Raw genomic sequence first — 26,429 nt, 5'->3', positions numbered from 1 at the left:
GCAGAAGCTTCTTAATTTAAGATAGTCCTATTTGTTTATCTCTGTTTCCACTTGGTTGGTCAGTAGAGTGTCGTCTTTGAAGATATCATTAGCCTCAATATCCTAGAAGGTTTTGCCGACTTTGTCTTCAGTTTATCTTATGGATTTTGGTCTGATGTTGCTATCTTTAATCCATTCTGATCTGACTTTTGTGCATGGTGTTAGGTCGAGGTCTAAGCCCATTTTTTGCATGTGGTTGTCCAATTATGACAGCACCATTTGTTGAAAAGGCTTTCCTTATTCCACTTCACATTTCTTACTCCCTTATCAAAGATCAGATGTTCAGACATTTGTGGTTGTGTGTACGGATATTCCAACCTGTTCAATTTGTCTGCGGCCCTGGCTTTGTTCCAGTCCCATGCTGTTTTAATTATTACCGCTTTGTAGTAGAGTTTGAGGGTGGGAAGGGTAATGCCTCCCCTTGTCTTTTCCCCAAGGATTGTTTTAGATATCCGTGGGCATTTGTTGTTTATATGAATTTAAGGTGTGATTGATATATTTATTTGAAGAATTTCATGGGTATCCTTATACGGATCACGTTGAATCTCTATAATGCTTTCAGGAGTATTGCCATTTTGATGATGTTGATTCTTCCTAACCATGAGCAGGGTATATGTTTCCATTTCCTTGTGTCCTCTTTTATTTTATGGAGTAGCGTTTTGTAGTTTTCATTGTAGAAATCTTTTACCTTTTTAGTTAGGCTGATTCTGAGGTATTTGATTTTCTTGGGCACAATTGTGAACGGGATTATTTTTTTCATGTCGCTTTCCTCTCCCTCATTATTTGCACATAGGAAGGTGATAAATTTTTGGGGTGTTAATTTTATAGCCTGCGACTTTACTGTACAAGACTATTGTTTCTAGGAGTTTCTTGGTAAAGGATTTAGGATTTTCGAGATATAGAATCGTATCATCTGCTAATAGTGAGAGCTTGATTTCTTACTTTCCTATTTGGATACCTTTAATGTATTTTTCTTGCCTAATCGCTATTGCAAGTACTTCCAGAACTATGTGAAAAAGAAGTGGTGATAGTGGGCATCCTTGTCTTTTCCCTGATCTTAGAAGAAAGGCCCTTTCTGTTTCCCCTTTGAGGATAATGCTTTCTCTCGGTTTGTTGTAAATTGCTTTGACTATCTTGAGGAATGTTCCTTCAAAGCCCATTTTTGTGAGAGTTTTAATCATAAACGGGTGCTGGATCTTGTCAAAAGATCCTGGTCTCTGCATCTATTGATATAATCATATGGTTTTTATTTTTACTTTTGTTGATATGATGGATTATGTTGATTGATTTCCGAATGTTAAACCATCCTTGTATCCCTGGAATGAATCCCACTTGGTCGTGGCGTATGATATTTTTGATGATTTGTTGTATTATTTTGCTTATATTGTGTTGAGGATCTTTACATCTGTGTTCATCAGCGATATTGGCCTATAGTTTTCTTTGTTGGTGGTGTCTTTTTTTGCAATAGGTATTAGGAAGATATGTGCCTCATAGAAACTGTTTGGGAGAGTTCCTGTTTTTTTTTTTTGTATGTCTTGGAAATACTTGAGGAGAACTGGCAAAAGGTCTTTTTTGAATGTTTGGAAGAATTCACTAGTCAACACGTCTGGGCCTGGGCTTTTGTTTTGGGGAAGACTTTTGATCAACGCTTCAATTTCCTTGATATGAATGAGTTTATTCAGGTATCCCCCGTCTTCATGGTTCAATCTTGGGAGATTATAGGAATCCAGGAATTTATCCATTTCTTCTAGGTTCTCTTGTTTCTTGGCATAAAGACTCTCAAAGTAGTCTCTGATGATCTTTTGGATTTCATTTGTTTCTGTTTTGATGTCCGCCTTTACATTTCTGATTCGATTTATTAAAGTTCTCTCTCTTTCTTTCTTTGTGAGTGTTGCTAGTGTTTTATCAATCTTATTTATTTTCTCGAGAACCAGCTCTTGGTTTCATTGACCGTTCAGACTGTTTCTTTGGTTTCCATGTCGTTAATTTCTGCTCTAAGTTTTATCATTTCTTTCCTTTGGCCAATTTTGGGTTCCTTTTGTTGGTCTTTTTCTAAGATCTTGAGCTGTGTGGTTAGGATATCTATGTAGTCCCCTTCTTCTTTCCGTAGGAATGCTTGCAACTCTATAAATGTTCCTCTTATCATGGCTTTACCTGCATCCCATAGGTTCTAGTAGCTCGTGTCTTCATTCTCGTTTGTTCCCAGGTATATTTTGACTTTGTCTTTGACTTCCTTCCTGACCCACTCGTTGTTCAACATTGATTTGTTTAATTTCCATGTGTTTCATTTGTTCTTCGATGTCTTTGTGTGATTCACTTCTATCTTGAGTGCATCGTGGACTGAAAATATTGGTATTTTAAAATTTTTATTAGTGAAATACAATGAGGTACAGTTGTAGACTTACAAATTTTTGTTCTTGGGTTCAGTTATACAATAATCAAGTACACATCCTTCCACCAGTGCCCATTTTCCACAACCACGGGTCCCAGTATTCCTCCCACCCCCCCCCATCCTCCCATTCGCCCTGACTCTTTGGCAGGTAAATCCCTTTTGTTCTCTCTCTCAATTTGTATTTTATGGTTTGCAACAGAGGCATTGAGTGGCAATCATGTTTGGTCTATAGTCTACATTAATCATGCTTCTCCCATCCTTGGAGGATTATCTCAGCACCCTTTATTTGGTGCTCCCTTCTCTATCTGAGCTTCCTTTTCCCCTAGCACGTCATGGAGCAAAATTACTGGTACTAATCTCGGACACTCCTGGGTGTTAGTCTCCCATTATTTTACTTTATGTTCCCTGGAAGAATGTAATATTTCTATGTCTATTCCTCTCTTTCTGACGCATTTCGCTTAGCCTGATACTTTCCATGTAGTACCACTGTATGTAAATTTAATGACTTTATTTTTTCTAACAGCTACGTAGTATTATAATGTGTAAACGTACAAAAGTTTCTTTAACCAGTCATCTGTTCTCGGGCACTCAGGTTTTTTCCAGATTCTGGTATTGTAAAGAGTGTTGCAATGAACAAACAAGTGCAGATGTCATTCTATACTAATTCTGTCTTCCTGAATCTATTGATGTATGTTTTATGGTCTCCATGTGGTATATATTATGGAGAATGTTCCATGTGCACTGGAGAAGAATGTGTATTCTTTCTTTTCGAGCTTTAAAACCTTGTATAGTTCTAATAGCCCGCTGTCTTCTATTTCTTCCTTCAAAACCAATGTTTCATTGTTGAGTTTTGTTCTTGTTGATCTATCCAGAAGTGATAAGGTGATGTTAAAGTCTCCAACTACTATTGTGTTGCTAGCAATGTCTTCCTTAAAATCTGTTAGCAAAGGCCACGAATCATACCTCAATAGAATCAGGAAGATAGAAATAGTATCAACAGTCTTTTCAGACCACGATGCACTGAGAATAGAAGCGAATCACACACAGACATGGAGAACCATATCAAACACCTGAAAATTAAACAACTCAATGCTGAATGAGTGGATCAGGAAGAAAGTCAAAGACAAAATCAAAAGATACTTGGAAACAAATGAGAATGAAGACACAAGCTACCATAACTTATGGGATGCTGCTAAAGCCATGTTAAGGGGAAAATGTATAGCTCTGCAAGCATATCTCAGGACAGAAGAAAGGAGTCACATAAACAACCTGACTTCACAGCTCAAGATCATAGAAAAGGATGAACTGAAGGAGCCCAAATCAGGCAGAAGGAAAGAGATCATAAAACTTAGAGCAGAAATCAACAACATGAAAACCAAAGAAATAATCCAAAAGATCAATGAAACCAATAGCTGGTTCTTTGAGAAAATAAATAAGATAGATAAACCACTAGCAACACTCACAGAGAAAGAGAGAGAGAGAAATCTTATAAATCGAATCAGAAATAAGAATGGGGATATCACAACAGAAAGCAAAGAAATTCAAAAGATCATGAGAGTCTACTTTGAAAGTCTGTATGCCACGAAACAATAGAGCCTAGAAGAAATGGAAAAATTAAAAAAGGATAAATTAAAAAAGTATTCCCATAAACAAAAGCCCAGGTCCACATGGATTCACTATCAAATTTTTCCAAACGTTTAAAGAGTACATATTGCCAGTTCTTCTCAAGCTTTTCCAGGAAATTGAAAAAAAATACAGAAACTCTCCCCAAAAGTTTCCATGAATCCCATATCTCTCATACCAAAAGGAAACAAAGACACCACAAGGAAAGAAGGAAACTACAGGCCGATATCCCTTATGAACACAGATGCGAAGATTCTCAACAAAATACTAGCAAATAGAATTCAACAACTTATCAAAAAGATCATACACCATGACCAAGTGGGGTTCACCCCGGGGATGCAAGGATGGCTTAACACTAGGAAATCAATCAACATAATCCATCATATCAACAAAATAAAAGATAAAAATCATATGATCATATCAGTAGATGCAGAGAAAGCATTTGACAAGATCCACCACCCGTTCATGCTGAAAACCCTCAAAAATGGGGTTAGAGGGGGATTTCCTCAATATAGTTAAAGCCATCTACTGCAAGCCTACAGAAAGCATCATCCTCAATGGGGAAAAACTGAGAGATTTCCAACTAAGATCAGGGACGAGACAAGGTTGCACACTCTCTCCACTACTGTTCAATATAATACTGGAAGTACTTGTAATAGCGATTAGGCAAGAAAAAGATATTAAGGGCATCCAGGTAGGAAAGGAAGAAATCAAGCTCTCCCTATTTGCAGATGAAATGATACTATACTTAGAAAACCCTAAAACCTCTATCAAGAAACTCCTAGAAACAATTGACTTGTATAGTAAAGTTGCAGGCTAAAAAATCAAAACCCAAAAGTCTATGGCTTTCCTACACGCAAATAGTGAAAGAGAAGAAAGTGACATGAAGAAAAAAATCCCGATCACAATTGTGCCCCAGAAAATCAAGTACATAGGAATCAGCTTAACTAAGGAAGTAAAGGACCTGTACAAAGAAAACTACAAAAATCTACTTCAGGAAATAAAAGAGAACATTAGGAAATGGAAAAATATCCCCTGTACATGGATCGGGAGAATTAACAATTTTAAATTGGCAATACTTCCCAAAGCACTGTAAAAATTCAATGCGATCTTTTGATTTCGATGTTGAATTCTCCAACTACTTTTGTGTTGTTTGCAATGTCATTCTTAAGGACTGTTAGCAGTTGTTGTAGGTATTTGACTGGAACCTCATTGGGTGTTTATATGTCTAGGAGTGTGATTTCTTCCTGCTGTACATATTACTTGATTAATAAAAATGGCCTTCACTCTTCCTTGTAATCTTTTTCAACCTGAAATCTATGTTGATCGATACTCGTAAGGCCACTCCAGCATTTTTGAGGGGGTTGTTTGCTTTCAGGGTTGTTTAGCCAGATAGAGTATTCTTTGTGAAGCATTCATTTCAGTGAGTTTTTCACTAAAATCCACCATTGCCTTCTGGCTTGGAGGGTTTCCTCTGATAGGTCTGCTGTGAATTTATTGGGTGCTCCTTTGCAGGTGATTTGCACCCTTCGGGATCCTTGAACCTGAATTGCTGCATTGTCCAGCTCTGGGAATTTTTCAGCAATGATTTGTTTAACCGTGTTTTTTTCATTGGGATTGTTTCCCTGAGATTCTGGTACTCCAATGATTCTAATGTTGTTCTTCTTGGAATCATCTTTCAGGACTCTGATTCTCTCTAGAGCTATTTTGAGGTCTCTTGCCACTGTTTGTTGTTGCCTGTTGGCTTGTTGCAGCTTATCTTCCAGCTCACTGATTCTGTCTTCATCTGTAGCCATTCTACTGTTGCGGCATCCACTGAGTTTTATTAGTTCATCTACGAATCCTTTATTCATGACATTTCTGAACATAGCTTTTCAGTTTCTGCTCTCATTTCTTCCTGTAATTCCTCGATCTTTTGTTTCAAGTCCTTTAATTTACTGGATATCTGTTTTACTGTTTCTTTGAGTTCATTTAACATGTTCATTACCTCATATCTGAATTCTTTATCAAAGAGCTCCCTTATCTGTGAGTAACACCTATTGAGGCTTCTGGACCCTTCACCATTTTCTCCTCGTGATGGGGATTTGCATTGTTTCTTCATGTTGGTAATGTGGAGAAAGAGATGTTACAAGATATCGCTGGGTATGGGTAATTTACCTGCGGTCGAGTGAGCAGTGGTTGGCCCCCAAACAGGCCACACCCAGTTCCTCAGAGGCCCTGCCCCCACAGTTACCTGGTGTCTGTGAGAGGTACAGACCTGGGAGAGGGAGAAAACACGGCACAGCGTTGGGGGTGAACAGGAAAGTGCTCAGGGATAGTGGGCGGCCCATGGTCCCAGAGGACTCCTGGGGCTTATGTATGAGGGAGTTGGAGTCCCGGGTTCATATATTCACTGACTTGGGAGAGGGAGAAAACCAGGTGCAGTTTTGACGGGTTCAGGGATGGTGGTCGGCCCAGTGTCCCAGTGGATGCCTGGGGTGTGTGCATGAAGGAGGCAGAGTCCCGAGTTCAAATATTCACTGACTTGTGAAATGGAGAAAACCAGGCGCAGCATTGGGGGCAGACAGGAAGGGGCTAGATTTTTGTTCTTATCAGGAAACTTTTTGTTCTTAACTTTTTCTCTTAGAACATTAATTTTCAAGACAAAGAGAAAAGGTTTTAAATTCTTTTTATGTTTAAATATACTGCTTTCCTCTCCTTTCTCTGGAAATATTTAATATGCACTGTACTTAACTATAACTTGAAATTATTAGGAACTAGTTCTGAAATATCTATTTGTATTGCTTTTGGGGTATTTTTCTCTTATTTTATATGCCATCTTGTCTGATTTTTTCTTTTGGCTCTAAATGTATATGGTGAAGAAAAATAAATTTATATCTTCTTCTCAGCCTTAAATTTTCAGAATTATGCATCTCTACTATGAATTTCCGGTCACCACCTAATTTGTTTATTTATTTATTTATATTAGTGAAGCACCATGAGGTACAGTTGTAGATTTACAAATCTTTGTGCTTGGGTTACGGTCATAAAATGATCAAATACCCATCCCTCCACCAGTGCCCATTTTCCATCACCATGGATAATATCCCCCCTTCCCCCCCTCCCACCCTCCCTCTGTGGCAGGGCAATCCCCTGTGTTCTCTCTCTCCTTTTGGGTGTTGTGGTCTGCAAAAGAGGCATTGAGTGGCAAACATGTTCAGTCCATAGTCTACTTTCAACATTCATATCCCCTCCTGGGTGGATACTCCAAACACCCTTTATTTGGTGCTACCTTCTCTATCTGAACTGCCCTTTCCCCTAGAATACCCGGCTGGCCTCTAAGCTATGGAGTAATCCTCCTGGTGTTGATCTCAGCTATTCTTGGATATTAATCTCATATTTTGTTACTTTATATCCCCCAGATGAATGCAATCTTTCTATGTCTATCCTTCTCTTTCTGACTCATTTCGCTTAGCATGATATTTTCCATATTGTACCACTTGTATGTAAATTTCATGACTTCATCTTTTCTAAGAGCTACATAGTACTCCATACTTTCTTTAACCAGTCATCTGTTCTTGGGCACTCAGGTTTCTTCCAGTTTCTGGCTATTGTAGAGAGTGCTTCAATGAACAAACAAGTGCAGATGTCACTTCGACTACACACTTTTGCCTCTCTGGGATATATTCCCAGGAGTGGTTTCACTGGGTCAAATGGGAGCTCAATTTCTAATTTTTTGAGAAACGTCCATACTGTTTTCCAAAAGGGCTGAACTAGTCGGCATTCCCACCAACAGTGAAGGAGTGTCCCTTTCTCGCCACATCCGTGCCAGCACCGGTTGCTTTTGTTCTTTTGAATGTGGGCCAGTCTCTGAGGTGTGAGATGGTATCTCATTGTGGTTTTGATCTGCATCTCCCTGATGATTAATGATGTAGAGCATTTTCCCATGTGCTTTTTTGCCATTCGGATTTCTTCTTTGAGAAAGTTTCTGTTCATTTAATTGCCCCATTTTTTGATGGGGTTGGATGTTTTCTTCTTGTGGAGGTCAACCAGTATTTTGTATATCCTTGGTATCAACCCTTGTCAGATTGTGTATTCGGCGAATATCCAGACTCAAGCTTAGCAAGGACATACTTCATCTGAGGGAAACAATGGAAGAAAGGGACTTAGTAGATATATACAGGACACTTTATCCTCAAAAAGCTGAATACACATTCTTCTCAAGCGTACATAGACCATTCTCCAAGATAGACCACATGCTGAACAATAAGACATACCTCCTTAAAATTAAGAAGATAGAGATTGTATCAACAATCTTCTCAGACCACAATGCGCTTAAATTAGAAGTAAATCACACACAAAAAAACAGAAAACTAAATCAAACACCTGGAAATTAAACAGTGCGCTATTGAATAACGAGTGGCTTAGAAAGGAAATCAAAGAGGAAATCAAAAGATTCCTAGAAACGAATGAAAATGAGGACACGAGTTACCAAAACTTATGGGACACAGCAAAAGCTGTCTTAAGAGGAAAGTTTATAGCTCTACAAGCATTCCTCAGAAAGGAGGAGCGAGCCCACATAAATAAACTAACCTCACAGCTAAGAGCTCGGAGAAGGACCAACTCAAGGAGCACAACCTGAACAGGAGGAAGGAAATAATAAAACTCAGAGCAGAGATTAACGAGATGGAAACCCAAAAAACAATCCGAAAGATCACCACCTAATTTGTGTAAAAATAAACTCCTTAACATGATTGATTGAGTTATTTGACTAGTTACTTCCTCCGAATATACAGATACTGGTATTTTTTTTTTTGGTGCACCCTTCTCTCTCCCCCAAGGACACCAAATATCTTTCCTCTCCCCTTCCCCAACAACTAAACTGTGAGGATCAGTTCTCCTATTGTGTGATCTTTGTTTTTATATTCATTCATTCATTCATTCATTCATTTTTAGTGTATCACCATGAGATACAGTTACAGACTTACAAACTTTTCATGCTTACATTTCAGTCATACAATGCTTGAGTACCCATCCCCCCACCAATGCTCATTCTACACCACCAATGTCCCAGTATCCCTCCTGCCACCCCCACTCGATCCACCCTAACTTGTGGCAGGAGTATTTCTTTTTACTCTCTCTCTCCTTTTTGGTGTTATGGTTTGAAATCCAGGTAGTAAGTGACCATCATGTTTGGTTCATAGTCTACTTTCAGCACGCATCCTCCATCCTGAGTGAGCCCTCCAAGCATAATTTACTTAGTTGTCCCTTCTCTTTCTGAGCTGCCTTTTTCTCCAGGATATGAGGTCGGCTTCCAAGCTTTGGAGCTATCCTCCTGGGCTTTATCTCTATTATCCTTTGGTGTTAGTATTCCATTAGGGCACCTTATAATACACAAATGAGTGTAGTGATTCTATGTCTGTCCCTCTTTTTGACTCATTTCACTTAGCATGATACTCTCCATGTTGATCCACTTATATGTAAATTTCATGATTTCATCTTTTCTAACAACTGAATTGTATTCCATTGTGTAGATGTACCAGAGTTTCTTTAACCATTCATCTGTTCTTGGACACTCAGGTTTTTTCTTAGATTCTGGAAATTGTAAATAGTGCTTTAATAAACACAGAAGTGCAGACATCATTTCTACTGTATTTTTAGCATCTCGGTGATATTTTCAGAAGTGGTATTGATGGGTCAAATGGGAGATCAATTTCTATTTTTTTGAGAATCTTCCATATTGTTTTCCAAAAAGGCTAAACCAATTGACATTCCAATCAGCAGTGGAGAGCCCCCTTCTCCCCACATCCAAGCCAACACTGTTTTTTTTTGTTATTTTGGATGTATGATACTGGCAGACTTCATACCAAATCCACAAACTAATCTCAGAATGTTACCAGATGCTCCATTGTTCAGGATACAGGGGAGTCCTCAAACTGGGAGTGTAGTTGTGTGGAGCTGGAGTTTCTTATGAAAAATATTCAACAGAGTGATAGCCTTAAATACATAATTATAGGCAAAGAGCAGAAACAGGTGATGGGAAACAAGTTTTAGTTTTAACATTTAGTTGATTTCTTCTAAGCTATCAAACCCTGACTTGGGAACTCTGATGATAAGGAATACAGGATCTCTTATGTTAGATGCCAGTTCTGTCTTAATCAACAAGGCCTGCACTTTTTATGGTTGAATAAGCTAGGAGCCTATACAAATTCAGGTAGGACTGAATGTCTGTAATTCAATTCTGACACATGTTCAGGTTTGGATGACACTATATAGAGTAGTGGACAAAGCCAGCACAGTGCTAAGGAACCCAAGTTTCCAAAAGGGTGATCTACTCTCTATGAGCTACCAATATGGTCATGATCAAGATTAGTGTTCCGTTTGTTCTAGGATCAGAGCTGGGGGGACTAGAAGGAGCTTATTTACCTGTCAAACAGAACCATCCTGTAGCAGAATGTCTTATATTGTGACTCGCAGCTGAATTGAGCTACAGTCTGATGTAAGAGGGTCACAGAGGGAGCTGAACTACCCTTTCGGCTTCCCATAGCCAGCACAAAGATTATTTTCAGGTATCTGATCATTTTTGTTGTAATGGCATGTTGGATAGTCAAGCAACAGTTTGATCTATCCACACACATCAAGGCATATTCTCTCTTGAAGACTAGCAAATCTACAATACAGTGCGCTTTCCAGTGAGTCAATAGCACCATATGTGCTATATATATATATATATATATATATATATATATATATTCATTTGTTAAGAAGTTAAGTGTAAAGTTGGAAGCATATAACACCGGTGCATACTGTTTTTCATTCATGGGAAGTCACTGATTCTGTAAAACTGTCCATATAGTTCTGGGTAGAGTATGCGACATTTTATTGTATATTATGCCATGTTTACTTTATATTCACTTGATGGGCTGTCTTAAGTCACTGTATCTTTGCTAGTGTGTTGACCTCATAATTACCAGTAAAGTCCAGTGGGTGTGTGTACCATTATAAGTTATTGGACTTTTTGTGTGTGGGTCTTTGACGTTTCACAAATCTTGTCACTTGCTGCCTCCAAAGTGGTACTTTATTATCTGTAAATCATCAAAATTTGGGACCATAGCGTTAAACCCCAACATATTAGGGGTGAGGGCTCATTCATGAAATAATATCTTATTTTATTTTATTCTATTTATTTTGTTCATCGAATCACCATGAGATACAGAGTTACAAAGCTGGTCATGGTTAGGTTTCAATCATACAGTATTTCAACAACCATCCCTCCACCAGTATATGTTTCCCACCACCAATGTCCCGTTTCCCTATTGCCACGCTTCCCCCAGCCTGTTACTATGGCAGGCTCTATCCTTTCTCTCTCTCTCTGTCTCCTTTTTGGAATTATGGGTTGTGGTACAGATACTGAGAGGTTATAGTTTTTGTTCCTTTACTTATTTTCAACATGAAGTTCTTAAACAGAGTGATCATTTCCAACTACCTTTGTAATAGTTGTCACTTCTCTATTCCAACTGCCTTCTTCCCACACTTGAGACAAGCTTTCAACCATGGACCAACCCTCCTCATCTCTGTTTCTACTGTCCTTAATTCTCATATTATGGTTTTTATATTCCACAAATAAGTCCAATCATTCTATGTCTGTTTTTCTCCTCCTGACTCATTTCATTCAGTATGATGCTCTTCACGTCTATACTTTAAAAGAAAATTTCAAAAAAATAAATAAATAAAAATAAAAGCACATTTCATAACTTCATTTTGTCCTAAAAGTTGCATAATATTCCATTTTTTAGATGTACCAAGTTTCTTTAACCAGTCATCTGTTTTTACGCACTTAGGTTGTTTCAAGATTCTGGCTAATGTGAATAGTGCTACAATTAACACAGAAGTGCAGATAGCATTTCTGCTGTGTGTTTTTGGGTGCCTGGGGTATATTCCCAAAAGTGGTATTACTGGGTCATAAAGAAGCTCAATTTCTAGTTTTTTGAGGAATGCCCATTTTTCTTTCCAACCATACCTCATTTTAGCCCAGTGATTGTTTTTTCCTGTTTTTTTTTTATTACACAGAGTTTCTCTGGTTGAAGTCTGGATAGCCATTTAAATATATTTGGTAGGCTAATGATCCATCTGTATACCAGACCTGTACCAGAATTGAGTTCTTTTTTACCAGCATGGAGCTAGGTGGAAGGCCTACTTCTGGCCTTGGAATAATGATATTGGTGCTACGCATTTCGCTGCTTCCATCGCAGCTTATAGATCTGCCTAGAGGGTTGTTTCCCCATTGGGCAAATAGGCTACGCACTTAGTTAGTGTGAGCACCTGTGCTGTCCTGCTCCAAAGTCAGGTGACTCAATATTACACCTGTACTGTTACTTGGTACATTTTGTCCCGGTAATGGATGTTAAGGCCTTAAGCCTTACATCCATGTCCAGCAGACAACTTTCTGTGAGAAAATAGTGAGTTTCTTTGTCCTCTTCATACAGTTACTAAAAGTTGATGAGCTGCAATAGCCATTATAAACAAAGCCATAAACCACACCCTAACACCTTAGCTGCCACTTTCACATCTAACACTGGGATGGAGAAACTGGGGTAGAGCATGTGCAAGGCTTGGGCTTAATCTCTCTCTTGGTGGTAATAAAGACCTGAACTGCTTTAATTGCTAAATTCTAAGTGGATCCTTTGTAAATTAACATAAATGTTGTGTAAAAGCTGAACTAAGTCAGGGCACAAGAGCCCCATAATACTGTAAAAGTAGAGAAATAACTGCAACTTTGACATAGGCATGAGGTAACCATAGACATTATCAATGGTTGATGTTGGATTTTTTTAGTTTTATTTGATTATACAGCTCCCCTAAACTTGGCATATACCTGGGGGCCTGTAAACACACTGAATAAAAAATATAATGTATACTCTCTGTTCATTGCAGCTCTAGCCACAATAGTCAGAATCTGGAAAAAAAACTTGAATGCCCGAGATCATATGACTGGAAAAAGAAACTATGATAAAATTCACAAATGAATCTTGGACGAGAGCAGCATCCTTCAGAGATGTCTCTGGACCCCGTGCCAAGTTGATTTCACAAGAGTGCCTCAGAGAGGAATAGGTATAGTCCCTCTGCCTGCCCCAGATGAACCCCGGCAGCCGTAAACTCCAGAATTATGGCAGAATTATGCCACTGATACCAAGAGTAGCAACCACAATTTATGGGATATAAAGTAGAAGACAACCATCTTGATAAAATATATTTTAGTACACAAAACTCAAACACTAACAGCAGGTTAAGGATCACTAATAAGGGGTGGTTAATGGCTCCAAGAAGAGATACACAATTTTTCTACACATTTCCTCTAAGGGATCTTATTTGGATCATCTTTAGTCCACTATTCATAAAATTCACTGTCACTGTCCTCCCGGTGTTCATCGATTTGCTTGAGCGGGCCCAGTAACGTCATCATCGTAAAAATTGTTGCTACTGTGTTTGGCATATTGAATATGTCACGGGTAGCTTTCCAAGCTCTACCGCGCGGGTGGGATACTCTGGGTAGCTTGCCAGGATCTCTAAGAGGGGCGGAGGAATCGAACCAGGGTTTAAAATGTAGGCAATTTAATTTTAAAAAATTTAAAAATCAATAAAAAATCATAAAAATCATAAAATTTTGATTGGGTATGCCAACTGGTTCAGCCCTTTTTGGAAAACAGCATGGATGATTCACAAAAAAAATTAGACCCAGCAATACCACTCCTGGGAATATATCCTAGAGAGGCAAAAAAGTATAGTCAAAGTGACATCTGCAATTGTTTGTTCATTGAAGCACTCTTTACAATAGCCAGAATCTGGAAAAAAATCTGAGTGCCCGAGAACAGATGACGGTTTAAAGAAACTTTGGTACATTTACACAATGGAGTACTATGAAGCTGTTAGGAAATATGAAGTCATGAAATTTACATACACGTGGTACTACATGGAAAGTATCATGCTAAGTGAAATGAGCCAGAAATAGAGGGACAGACATAGACAAATTGCATTTATCTGGGGAATATAAAGTAAGAAATATGGAGACTAACACCCAAGAATAGCCGACATAAGTACCAGGAGGTTCACTCCATGGCTTGGAGGCCAGTCGCACATGCTAGGGAAAAAGGCAGCTCAGATAGAGAGGGGAGCACCAAATAAAGGGTGTTGGGAGGATATTCCCAGGATGGGAGATGTATTCTCAAATTAGACTATAGACCAAACATGATTGCCACTCAATGCTTCTTTTGCAAACAACAGCACCCAAAAGAGAGAGAGAACAAAATGGAATGCCCTGCCACAGAAGCAGGGTGGGATAGGGACGTTGGGGGGTGGGATACTGGCATCATTGGTGGTGGAGAATGGACACTGGTGGAGTGTTGAGTACTCAATTATTGTATAACTGAAACTCAAGCACAAATATTTGTTAAGTCTACAACTGTACCTCATGGAGTTTCACTAATAAAAATAAAAAATAAAATAAAATAAAAAACCTAAAAAAATCAATAAAAAATAAATTATTTAGCATCTACCCTTAGGGTAGACTTGTGTGGTGGTGATAAAACTTAAAATATTGGTGTTTCCTTCCGCCCTCCTCCCTCTGGAAAGAAAGATGGCGGCCACATGGGAGCCTTGTGGACAGCAGGTATGAGCCGGGGGTGTGGGGGCGACTAAAACCTCATGGGAAGGGGGGCGTTCCGGTCCGTCCTTCATGCCCTACCGAGGTCACCAGTCACCCCCCACGAGCGGCTCTCCAGCACAGCCACGGCCCCAGAAGCACAAGGACTTAATGCAGAACCCAGCAGCTTGGAGCAGAAAAGTGAACGGACTATGCGTTGATCCAGGCCATCAAGTCTGCTGGAGGGGAAAGGGTGTTGCCCCATTCGCCCTCTCCTCTCTGGAAAGAAAGATGGCGGCCACATGGGAGCCTTGTGGACAGCAGGTATGAGCCGGGAGTGTGGGGGCGACTAAAACCTCATGGGAAGGGGGGCGTTCCGGTCCGTCCTTCACGCCCTACCGAGGTCACCACTTGCCCCCCACGAGCGGCTCTCCAGCACGGCCACAGCCCCAGAAGCACAAGGGCTTAATGCAGAACCCAGCAGCTTGGAGCAGAAAAGTGAAAGGACTATGCGTTAATCCAGGCAATCATTTCTGCCCAGAGGGGAAAGGGTGTTGCTCCCTTCCGCCCTCCTCCCTCTGGAAAGAAAGATGGCGGCCACATGGGAGCCTTGTGGACAGCAGGTATGAGCCGGGGGTGTGGGGGCGACTAAAACCTCATGGGAAGGGGGGCGTTCCGGTCCATCCTTCACGCCCTACCGAGGTCACCGGTTGCCCCCCACGAGGGGCTCCCCAGCACAGCCACGGCCCCAGAAGCACAAGGACTTAATGCAGAACCCAGCAGCTTGGAGCAGAAAAGTGAACGGACTATGCATTGATCCAGGCCATCAAGTCTGCCGGAGGGGAAAGGGTGTTGCCCCATTCGCCCTCTCCTCTCTGGAAAGAAAGATGGCGGCCACATGGGAGCCTTGTGGACAGCAGGTATGAGCCGGGGGAGTGGGGGCGACTAAAACCTCATGGGTCGGGGGGCGTTCCGGTCCGTCCTTCACTCCCTACCGAGGTCAGCAGTCGCCCCCCCGCGAGCGGCTCTCCAGCATGGCCATGGCCCCAGAAGCACAAGGACTTAATGCAGAACCCAGCAGCTTGGAGCAGAAAAGTGAACGGACTATGCGTTGATCCAGCCCATCAAGTCTGCCGGAGGGGAAAGGGTGTTGCCCCATTTGCCCTCTCCTCTCTGGAAAGAAAGATGGCGGCCACATGGGAGCCTTGTGGACAGCAGGTATGAGCCGGGAGTGTGGGGGCGACTAAAACCTCATGGGAAGGGGGGCGTTTCGCTCCGCCCTTCACGCCCTACCGAGGCCACCAGTTGCCCCCCGCGAGCGGCTCTCCAGCACGGCCACGACTCCCAAACACAGAAACCAATTTCTTTTTTTTTTTTTTTTTTTTTTTTTTCCCCCTTTATTTTATTTTATTTTTTTTTAAAGTTGTAGATTTACAATTTTTTGTGCTTTGGTTTCAATTATACAATGATCAGATACCCATCCCTCCACCAGTGCCCATTTTCCACCACCATGGATAATATCCCTCCCACCCCCATCCCCCCATCCCCCCGTCTCTGTGGCAGGGCAATCCCCTGTGTTCTCTCTCTCCTTTTGGGTGTTGTGGTCTGCAAAAGAGGCATTGAGTGGCAAACATGTTCAGTCCATAGTCTACTTTCGACATGCATCTCCCCTCCTGGGAGGATCCTCCAAACATCCTTTATTTGGTGCTCCCTTCTCTATCTGAATAGCCCTTTCCTCTAGGATACCCGGCTGGCCTCTAAGTTATGGAGTAATCGTCCTGGTGCTGATCTCAGCTATTCTTGGGTATTAATCTCATACTTTGTTACTTTATATCCCCCAGATGAATGCAATCTTTCTATGTCTATCCCTCTCTTTCTGACTCATTTCGCTTAGCATGATACTTTCCATATTGTACCACTTGTATGTAAATTTCATGACTTCATCTTTTCTAAGAGCTACATAGTACTCCATTGTGTAGATGTACCAAAGTTTCTTTAACCAGTCATCTGTTCTTGGGCATTCAGGTTTCTTCCAGAGAAACCAATTTCTTAACTATCTGACTTTCAGTAGAAATACTTCCAAGGTCAATAGGTAAAATAGCAGAAATCCAAAACCAACATTTAATTCTTGAACCCAGCTGTAGAAAGCAAATCACTTCACAATGCTTTTTCAGCATGTCTGATTTGGGGGGGGGGGTAAACTCTAAATAATAGTGGTGAATCTTTTATTGAAACAATGAATCTAATCAAAGCAGATAGAGTGTTAACTAGAATTCATCTGCCTCTCTTGGACGGGGAGGGGTGGGGGTGGGGTTTTATTGGGGTTCTTCATGGTAAAAAATAAGTATTGGTAAAGGGAAATGTGTTTGATATTTGCATGACTGAGACATAAACCTGAAAGCTTTGTAACCTTTCCCACAGTGATTCAATAAATAAATTTAAAAAAAAATATTGGTGTTTCGAAGGTGTAATGATGGTGCAATTGGTGTTGAATTTTTTGTTTTTGGCTTTTTGGGTTGCACCTGGCGATACACAGGGGTGTCACTGCTGACTCTGCACTCAGGAATTACCCCTGGAGGAGCTCATGAGACCATATGGGATGAATGCGGGTAGGCTGCGTGCAAGGCAAATGCCCTACCCACTGTGCTATCACTCAATCCAACATGGTGTTGAATTATTGAATGTAATCAATTACTGTGAAAAACTCTTTGAAAATCCCTTTATCACTTGATAACTTGATATCCCATTACTCATTGATTTGCTCGAGCGGACTCCAGTAACGTCGCCATTCATCCGTGTCACATCCTACTGTAGCCTAATGGCATCTGCTCACTCCAAGAACATGAAGAGCCTTGAACCATTTGTTCAGGGTCTTGAAGAAGTCTTACCATCTCGTAGGTGAGTGGTCACACATGATTTTGACATCTCATGGAATCTAGTCGGTAATGGCTCTAGTCCAGCAGTCCATTTCAAATCACGTTACGTGTCCAGCCCATGTGATTTTCGATGCCTTGACAAATGAGACAGCGTCCCTGATTCTTGATCATCGATGGAGGTTGGAACTCCGGATTCCTTCTCTCATATGAGTGAAGTGTGATAATCCATGCAAAGCTCTTTCTGTTCCTCTTTGGGAAACCGAAGAGCGTTCTCATCCTGTTCTCGTAGGGTCCAGGTCTCTGAGGCATAAGTTAGTGCAGGGAGAATGGTGGAGTTGAAGAGATTTGCCTGGAGCCAGAGGTTCTTCATCTTCTTACCTATTTCTTCGATGCCCTTGAAGGCATTCCAATACGCTCTCTTCTTCCTGCGCAGCTCAGATGCCAGGTCATTCGTCATGTTGAGTTCTAGACCTAGGTACACATAACTGCTGCATTTGGAGATATTTGTTCTGTTAAGAGCAAATGGAACGTCAGGATCAAGTCCACTTTTCATGAACATTGTCTTCGTGAGATTCAGCTGCAGTCCAACCTTTCCACTCTCATGCTTAAAGTAGGCCTGTATTCATGCCACTTGGCTAATGTTTGGTGTTATTAGAACGATGTCATCAGCAAAGCAGAGGTGATGTAGATGCCGACTGTCTATCTTCACTCCCATTCCTTCCCATTCCAGTCATCGCATGATGTTCTCAAGGGTGACACTGAAGAGTTTCGGTGAAATGGTATGACCCTGCTGAACCCTTCTCTTGACATGGATGACCACTTCTTTGTAGAATGGTGAGATCCTGGAAGTGATTCTGTAATACAGCTCACAGAGGATCCTGATGTATTGAGTTTGAATGCCCTGTTTGGCTAGGGCTTCGATGGCCGCTTCATTCGCTTTGAGTCCATGCTCACAAAGCATGGCAGAGAAGTGATAAAGGAAGACCGCAAAGAGAGAAGAGCAGCAGTGTTGGCTGATATGGCAGAATCCAAGAAACACATTTGCAATGCCCGCCTGTCCTTCGGCAACTACAAGACCAAGATGACACCCCTCTGACTACCTGATGCATCTATAACTTCTTCCAGAAGGGCAATGGAGAAGAGTATCCAACGACTTCTACTCAGATCTCTTCAGTAGCCACGTCCACCTGCCCACATACCAAATTCTGTAGTATGAATATGTCATTTCCAATGTTCTCCCTTCCGAAATTTCGTTGATAAAGAAGCAAACAGCACCCGGCCCAGACAAGGTCAGACCAGAACACCTGAAGAATCTCCCATCAGTACCCATCAATACTACTGGCTTTGCTCTTCACATACTACCTGTCTGAATGCAAGGTTCAGTCCCCATGGAAAACCAGTAAGGACCATTCTAGTGTACAAGAAGGGAGTCATTCATGACATTGGCAACTATTGCCCGATCTTCCTGTTGTTTGTCGTCTACATGTTGTTCACACGAGTGATTCTGAATAGGATTGGCTGAACAGTAGATGAAGGAGAACCATGGGAACAAGCCGTGTTCAGAAAAGTATTAAGCACGATCAACCATAGCCACACGGTAAGCAGGCTTATTGAGGTTTCTTGGGAGTTCAAGTTGCCGCTCTGTCTAATGTTCATTTAGACTTTGAAAATAAAATTAAACAAAAATAACTACATAAATAAAAGAAATTCCCAGTTTGATGCCTCAGTAACTAGGCATCAATGCTTTCCTAGTTCTAGCCCTGCTGAAAACAGGGACTTACTCAAACTGAATTGTGAGAGATCCATTTACCTCCAGCCATGCTTGGGGAATGATTAAAGTCACTAATACTTGTAATTTAGTACCATATGTCAATGTTAATGCACCTTGTCAGACCACTAACCTCTGAATGTGGCAACTCCATAGGAGGCTGTATCAAAACATGCTGATTATTCCACTTTTTGCTATTCACTGTTTGCCAGGCTGAGGACTTGTGATTTGGACAGCTAGAAGAAGAATCAGGAGTATCAGGCATACTTGATGTGTTTCTATTGAGCAACTTCTATCTACATATGGCAGGCTGACATTATATAAAGGAAAGGATGAAACCAGTGCAGAATTATTGGTTATGCTTGCCACTTTCACCCATTTTGGCACATAAGCATGCATGTGGTTCCATAATAGTCAGTTTCATAAACTATTATGAATCATATTCTTGGGCAGAAACCATGCCTGGCTTCCTTTATAACTGCCCACTCCCGTAGGCTACAGAGGTACACATAAACCTGTGTGTTCAAGCAGGGAAATCTGTAGACTCTCTGAGTCTTGTGACATTAAACCATTAGGTGCTGCTCAAGACCTTTCAATATTGGGGCTGGAGTGATAGCATAGAGGGTAGGGCATTTGCCTTGCACGCAGCTGACCAGGATTCGATTCCCAGCATCCCATATGGTTCCCTGAGCACCTCCAGGAATAATTCCTGAGTGCAGAGCCAGGAGTCACCCCCGTGCATCGCCGGGTGTAACCCAAAAAGCAAAAAAATAACCTTTAAATATTGTTACAGCGGAAGCAGGGGGAAAGAGGGCACAATATAATGTTATTAAGTACATTGTCCATTTAATCTTTCCTTCATGGGATAAATGAGTAAAGCAGTGAGGAATAGTGGAGATAATTATGGCTTAAAGAACGGCACTGAAGAGTTAATTTTATCTTTTACACCATACTCATGCCCAGACAAATGGCAGAAGGAAACAGCAGTCATTTTTTTCAAAAAATTTTATTAGTGAAACACCATGAGGTACAGTTGTAGACTTACAAATTTTTGTCCTAGGTTTTCAGTTATACAATGATCGAGTACCCATACCTCCACCAGTGACATTCTTCACCACCAACGATTCCTGTATCCCTCTCACCCTCTATACAGCCCCATCCCACCGCATCTCTGTGGCAAAGTCAACCTTTTGTTTTGACTAATCTTCCCAGATTGCTTGTTGGAAAAGCAGTAAATCTCACATAAGTGCATGGATGGAAAACAAATGAAAAGTCAATAGGACAAACACTTCAGACACAAACATTATGAGGTAGATGATTGTTTCAGCTCCAGCGAGAGAGGATGGCAGGCTATCAATGGCATTGAAAAGTGTAGAACTGTATCATTGTTGTCAGTGTGGGACAGGACAAGGATGGAATCAGAATGAGGCATTGCTGCATAGAACATTTGGTATACATTGGATAGTTTGAGAGTGTAGACTACAGTCAACAATAGAAGTATGTCTCTTAAGCTTTAAAATAAAACAATAATGCCAAAGATATCTGGAATTCTCTCTGTTAGTGTTGACAATGGGAGATGTGACTCCCACTAGCAAAAGGATTGGATTTATCAGGTGACTTATGTGTAGTGGAGAGTAGAAAAAGAAGAAGCCTCGAGTAGCAAGTTTATTTCTTCCCTCTGAACACACTTTGGTAACCTTGGGTAGTTCCTGGGTAAATCAAGGACTGACATAAAGTAGGCTAGGAGCACATGTACAGTACATCTTCTTGCCACCTTACATGTTAGTCATCAAACTACTCTTGGGTTACATTTTTTTCTGTCTGGATTGGGAAATTCTATCTACCACCCAATTTCTCTGTTGTCAGGGAACCCAGTTTTCTGTGAGAATTGCTCTTTGCAGGAAAGAAAACTCAGTCATGAATTTATTTATTCATCTTTTAATTGTGGTTCTTTGATATACAATAGTGTTAATAATGGTTTTCTATATATGTAAATCCAACCCCATACAAATACCCAGTGTACCACCCTATGCCAAGGACCCCAAAGCTCTTACATTTCAACCACCTCACCAACTTAGTTGTGTGGATCAGTTGTCCCATTGTGTAGTCTTTGGTGTTTTGTTTCTAATGTGCTGTGCATCTTTTTTGTTGCGATTTTTTCCCATATTTTATTTAATTCAATCATGTAAGATACACAGTTACAAAGTTGTTTATGATTGGGTTTCAGTTATACAATACTTCAACATATATTTCTTCATCAGTGTACATTTTCCACCACCAATGTTTCCAATTTCCCTCCCACCCCACCCCCACACCACACAGCTTGACTCTATGGCTGACTCTCCTCCTCCTCTTCCTTCTCCTCCTCCTCCCCCTCCTCCTCCTCCTCCTTCTCTCTTCTTGTTCTTCTCATCCTTCGCTTTCTTCTGTTCTTCTCCTCCTCCTCTTACTCCTCCTCCTCCTCTTAGTCTTCTTCCTCCTCCTCCTCCTTCTTATTCTCCTCCTCCTCCTTCTCTTTCTTCTTGTTATTCTTCTCTTTCTCCTCCTCTTACTCCTCCTCCTCCTCCTTCTCCTTCTCCTTCTCCTTCTCCTTCTCCTTCTCCTTCTCCTCCTTTTCCTTCTCCTTCCTCGTATTCTTATTCTTCTTCCTTCTCCTCCTTATCCTCCGTTTCCTCTTATCCCCCTCATCTGCCTTCTCCTCCTTATCCTCCTACTTTTCTCTCATTTTCCATTTTTCTGTTTAGACACTGTGGTTTGCATATGTTTACTGAAACGGTATCATACATAAAGTGAAAAGGAGTTTCACTTTAACACCTTTCAGCACTCAGTTATTGTCAAGAGAAATAATTTGCAATTATCTTGGACATAGTTGCCACTTCTATCGCATTCCCCGACAACTTTTGGTAAGCCTCCTACCATAGGTTGGTCCTTCTGGCCCTTGAATCTACAAGCTGTGGTTATTATTCTTATACTATATTTTATATTCTTTAAATGATGTAATCGTTTTATATCTTCCCCTGTTCCTCTAACTCATTTCACTCAGTATGATACTCTCCATATCCATCCATATATAAATGAGTTTCATAACTTAAGTTTTCCCAGTGGTTGCATAGTTCTCCATTGTGTCGATCTATCATAGTTTCTTTATCTGGACATCTGTTCTCAGGCATTCCGTGTTTTTCCCATATTCTGGAAAGTGTGAATATTTATAAAAGGGACATAGGATTGTAGATGGATGGTTTTACTGCATCATGTTATTGGGCCACTAGGGTACTCAGGAGTAGTATTGCTTGGTAGCATGAAAGCTCACTTTCTAGCTTTTTGAAAAATTTCCATATTGTTTCCCAGAAAGATTTGACCAGTCAACACTTTCATCAGCAAAGTGTGAGAGTCTTTTTTTTCTGTCTTTTTTTGCGAGTACTTTTCTTTTTTTGTTGTTTTTATTTCTTTAATTAAGTTGTGTCAATTAAAATTTAAAATAAAATACAGACTTATACTTGTTTTCCACAGGATACAGCTAAATAATATTAAAATTAACAACATTCTTATGATGTTTCACTACATAAAAATTAAATAAAAAATAAAATTAACAACATTGGAGGAAAAAAGGATTTTCAGATTGAATATATGAGTGGAAATCATTCCTTTTTTTCTGGCTCACTTGCTTATTTTAGGTTTTTTTTTAAATTTTATTGAATCACCATGAGATAATTATAAGCTTTCATGTTTGGGTTACAATCACACAATGATCAAATACACATCCCTCCTGGATAGCTACCTGAAAAAAAGAACTCTGACCTCTGTCTAATATTTTAGGTTTTTTGGCCACACCAAGTGATGTTCAGACTTTACTACTAGCTCTGTGCTCAAGGATTATTCTCAGCAGTAATCTTTATTGACAGCAGATGCTGGGGAAGTCTAATCAGAGTTGACTGTGTGCAAGACAAGCACCTTAACCTTCATACTATCTCGCTGGTTTCTAGTAGTAGAATTTAACAGTCTCTGTACAGTATAGAACTTAGAAAGTTAATACACATATGGAAAAGCGCTAATTTGAAAACACTGATGAATTTTTGCCTTTTTTCCTTGATTATTTTTCTGTTCTTATTGGAGATCTGTTCTATAGGGAGCTCCCAAAAATTAATCAGACAATTAATTTGGCTTCTAGGTTAAAAAAAGAAGAAACACTTTATACATAATTAAAATCTGGTGAAAATTGAAAAATAACTTTCATCACCACCCTCCAAGAAGCCTCAAATCCGTCAGCTAAACTAAACAAAACGAACAAAAATACTGGAATATTTTTAGGAGGGTGAAGACTTGATGAAACTATTTAAAATGAATGAAAATTTGGAAGCAAGTATTAGTGGAGCTCTTAAGGAAAGTAATAAATACTCATAGAGTTCTTGTTGTGAGACTGATATACATGCTCAAGAACTGCAATACTATATTATGAAGGGCATGCAAAATCATCTTTCTATTTCATATTAGTCCATATTGTTGTCTTGCATTCATTAACATTTATCAGTTTAGCTCATTTAATATAGCCTTTGTCATATCAGAAAAAATGCAGTAATAGGTGGAGTATAAATTGTAATATATAGAGATATATAGGTATATCTATATACATATGTATATGTAGTACATTTTTTCAAAACCAAAGCATGTATACTTCCTCAACCCATGAGTAGAACAAAAATCGATGTTATAATAAGAAAAATGCTAGGATCCAGATTCCACGTCCTTCTACAGAACCTAAAAATAGAAAATTGAGAAGGAAGCACTCTTCTAATTTCATACTCACAGCTCTGTTTAATGTGCACACATCTCAACATAGGGAATCAGCTATCAGCAGCTGCCTAAAAATGGGAGGATGATTTGAACTAAATAAAGTCTCCAGGAATTCATTGCTGTTGATGCATAAGAAACGAGAGAAGTCACAACTTGATCTGTTTTAAGTACTGCAGCGTTTCATTGCCTGGGTGAAGCAAGACATAGGACACAAATAACACAGCACGGCTGAATGGCCACTATTCTACTAAGAACACCATGCCCCCAGCTACAAGCTACCAGGAGTCTATGGTATAAAGAAATTTTTCAAAAATTCAATATTTAGACTAAATTTGTTAGGTGGGACTAATTACTGAGCATAAGAACAATTTTCTTGTAAAGTTTAACCTCTACTTTTTAGACTTCTTTTACCCACCGTTCAAGGCTCTAGAATAAAGAACACTGTAAAGATGCATATAAGAGGGAATAAATAATGGCTAGGGATTATCAACTGAATGAGAAAGCTTAACATTTAAATGGTATTTAGCCTGTCTCTCAAAATTTCCATAAAATGACAATATAGAATTTAAAAGATACAAAGATACAAGTTTAAGCTCTCCAGCACGGCCACAGCCCCAGAAGCACAAGGACTTAATGCAGAACCCAGCAGCTTGGAGCAGAAAAGTGAAAGGACTATGCGTTAATCCAGGCAATCATTTCTGCCCAGAGGGGAAAGGGTGTTGCTCCCTTCCGCCCTCCTCCCTCTGGAAAGAAAGATGGCGGCCACATGGGAGCCTTGTGGACAGCAGGTATGAGCCGGGGGTGTGGGGGCGACTAAAACCTCATGGGAAGGGGGGCGTTCTGGTCCATCCTTCACGCCCTACCGAGGTCACCGGTTGCCCCCCACGAGCGGCTCCCCAGCACGGCCACGGCCCCAGAAGCACAAGGACTTAATGCAGAACCCAGCAGCTTGGAGCAGAAAAGTGAATGGACTATGCATTGATCCAGGCCATCAAGTCTGCCGGAGGGGAAAGGGTGTTGCCCCATTTGCCCTCTCCTCTCTGGAAAGAAAGATGGCGGCCACATGGGAGCCTTGTGGACAGCAGGTATGAGCCGGGAGTGTGGGGGCGACTAAAACCTCATGGGAAGGGGGGCGTTTCGCTCCGCCCTTCACGCCCTACCGAGGCCACCGGTTGCCCCCCGCGAGCGGCTCTCCAGCACGGCCACGACTCCCAAACACAGAAACCAATTTCTTAACTATCTGACTTTCAGTAGAAATACTTCCAGGGTCATTAGGTAAAATAGCAGAAATCCAAAACCAACATTTAATTCTTGAACCCAGCTGTAGAAAGCAAATCACTTCACAATGCTTTTTCAGCATGTCTGATTTGGGGGGGGGGTAAACTCTAAATAATAGTGGTGAATCTTTTATTGAAACAATGATTCTAATCAAAGCAGATAGAGTGTTAACTAGAATTCATCTGCCTCACAGGGACGGGGAGGGGTGGGGCGTGGGCTTTTATTGGGGTTCTTCATGGTAAAAAATAAGTATTGGTAAAGGGAAATGTGTTTGATATTTGCATGACTGAGACATAAACCTGAAAGCTTTGTAACCTTTCCCACAGTGATTCAATAAATAAATAAATTAAAAAAAAGATACAAGTTTAAATAAAGCATGGAAGATGACTTCTGGGGAGAATGATGTGAATTTTATATTGGAAGATGGGAAGGAAGCACAGGGTTATGAAAAACAATAAAAGCCAAAGAGAGATAAGCTACAACTTAGAAACAAAATACAAATGAAACTCAAGAGAGGGGTTACAGGGAACCACCCTGGTTATGTGATTAGCAGAGATCTGCAGTTACACTACAGAAATGTAACAGCATTCCATCGTATTTCAGGGGACATCTGAGATGTCAAATGGAAGGAGTGAGTAATTTAGAAGAAAGCAGAAGATTAAAATTTTCACACTTATCAATAAAAACGGTCATAAAAGAATAAGCATGCTGAAAGTAGACTATAGACCAAACATGATTGCCACTCAATACCTCTCTTGCAAAACACAGGACCCAAAAGAAGAGAGAGAGAACAAGGGGGAACACCCTGCCACAGAGGCAGGGTGGGATGGGGGGATGGAGGGGTTGGAGGGATGCTGGGACCCGTGGTGGTGGAGGATGGGCACTGGTGGAGGGATGGGTACTTGATCATTGTATAACTGAAACCCAAGAACAAAAATTTGTAAGTCTATAACTGTACCTCATGGTGTTTCACTAATAAAAAAATTTAAAAAAAAAAGTTGCTCCAAAAACTAAGCGACTTCTGTCAAGATTCATACATTCACT

Source organism: Sorex fumeus, unplaced genomic scaffold, assembly GCF_029834395.1.
Source record: "Sorex fumeus unplaced genomic scaffold, SorFum_2.1 ptg000073l, whole genome shotgun sequence".
NCBI classification, from domain to species: Eukaryota; Metazoa; Chordata; class Mammalia; order Eulipotyphla; family Soricidae; genus Sorex; species Sorex fumeus.
This window is presented reverse-complemented; position numbering follows the sequence as displayed.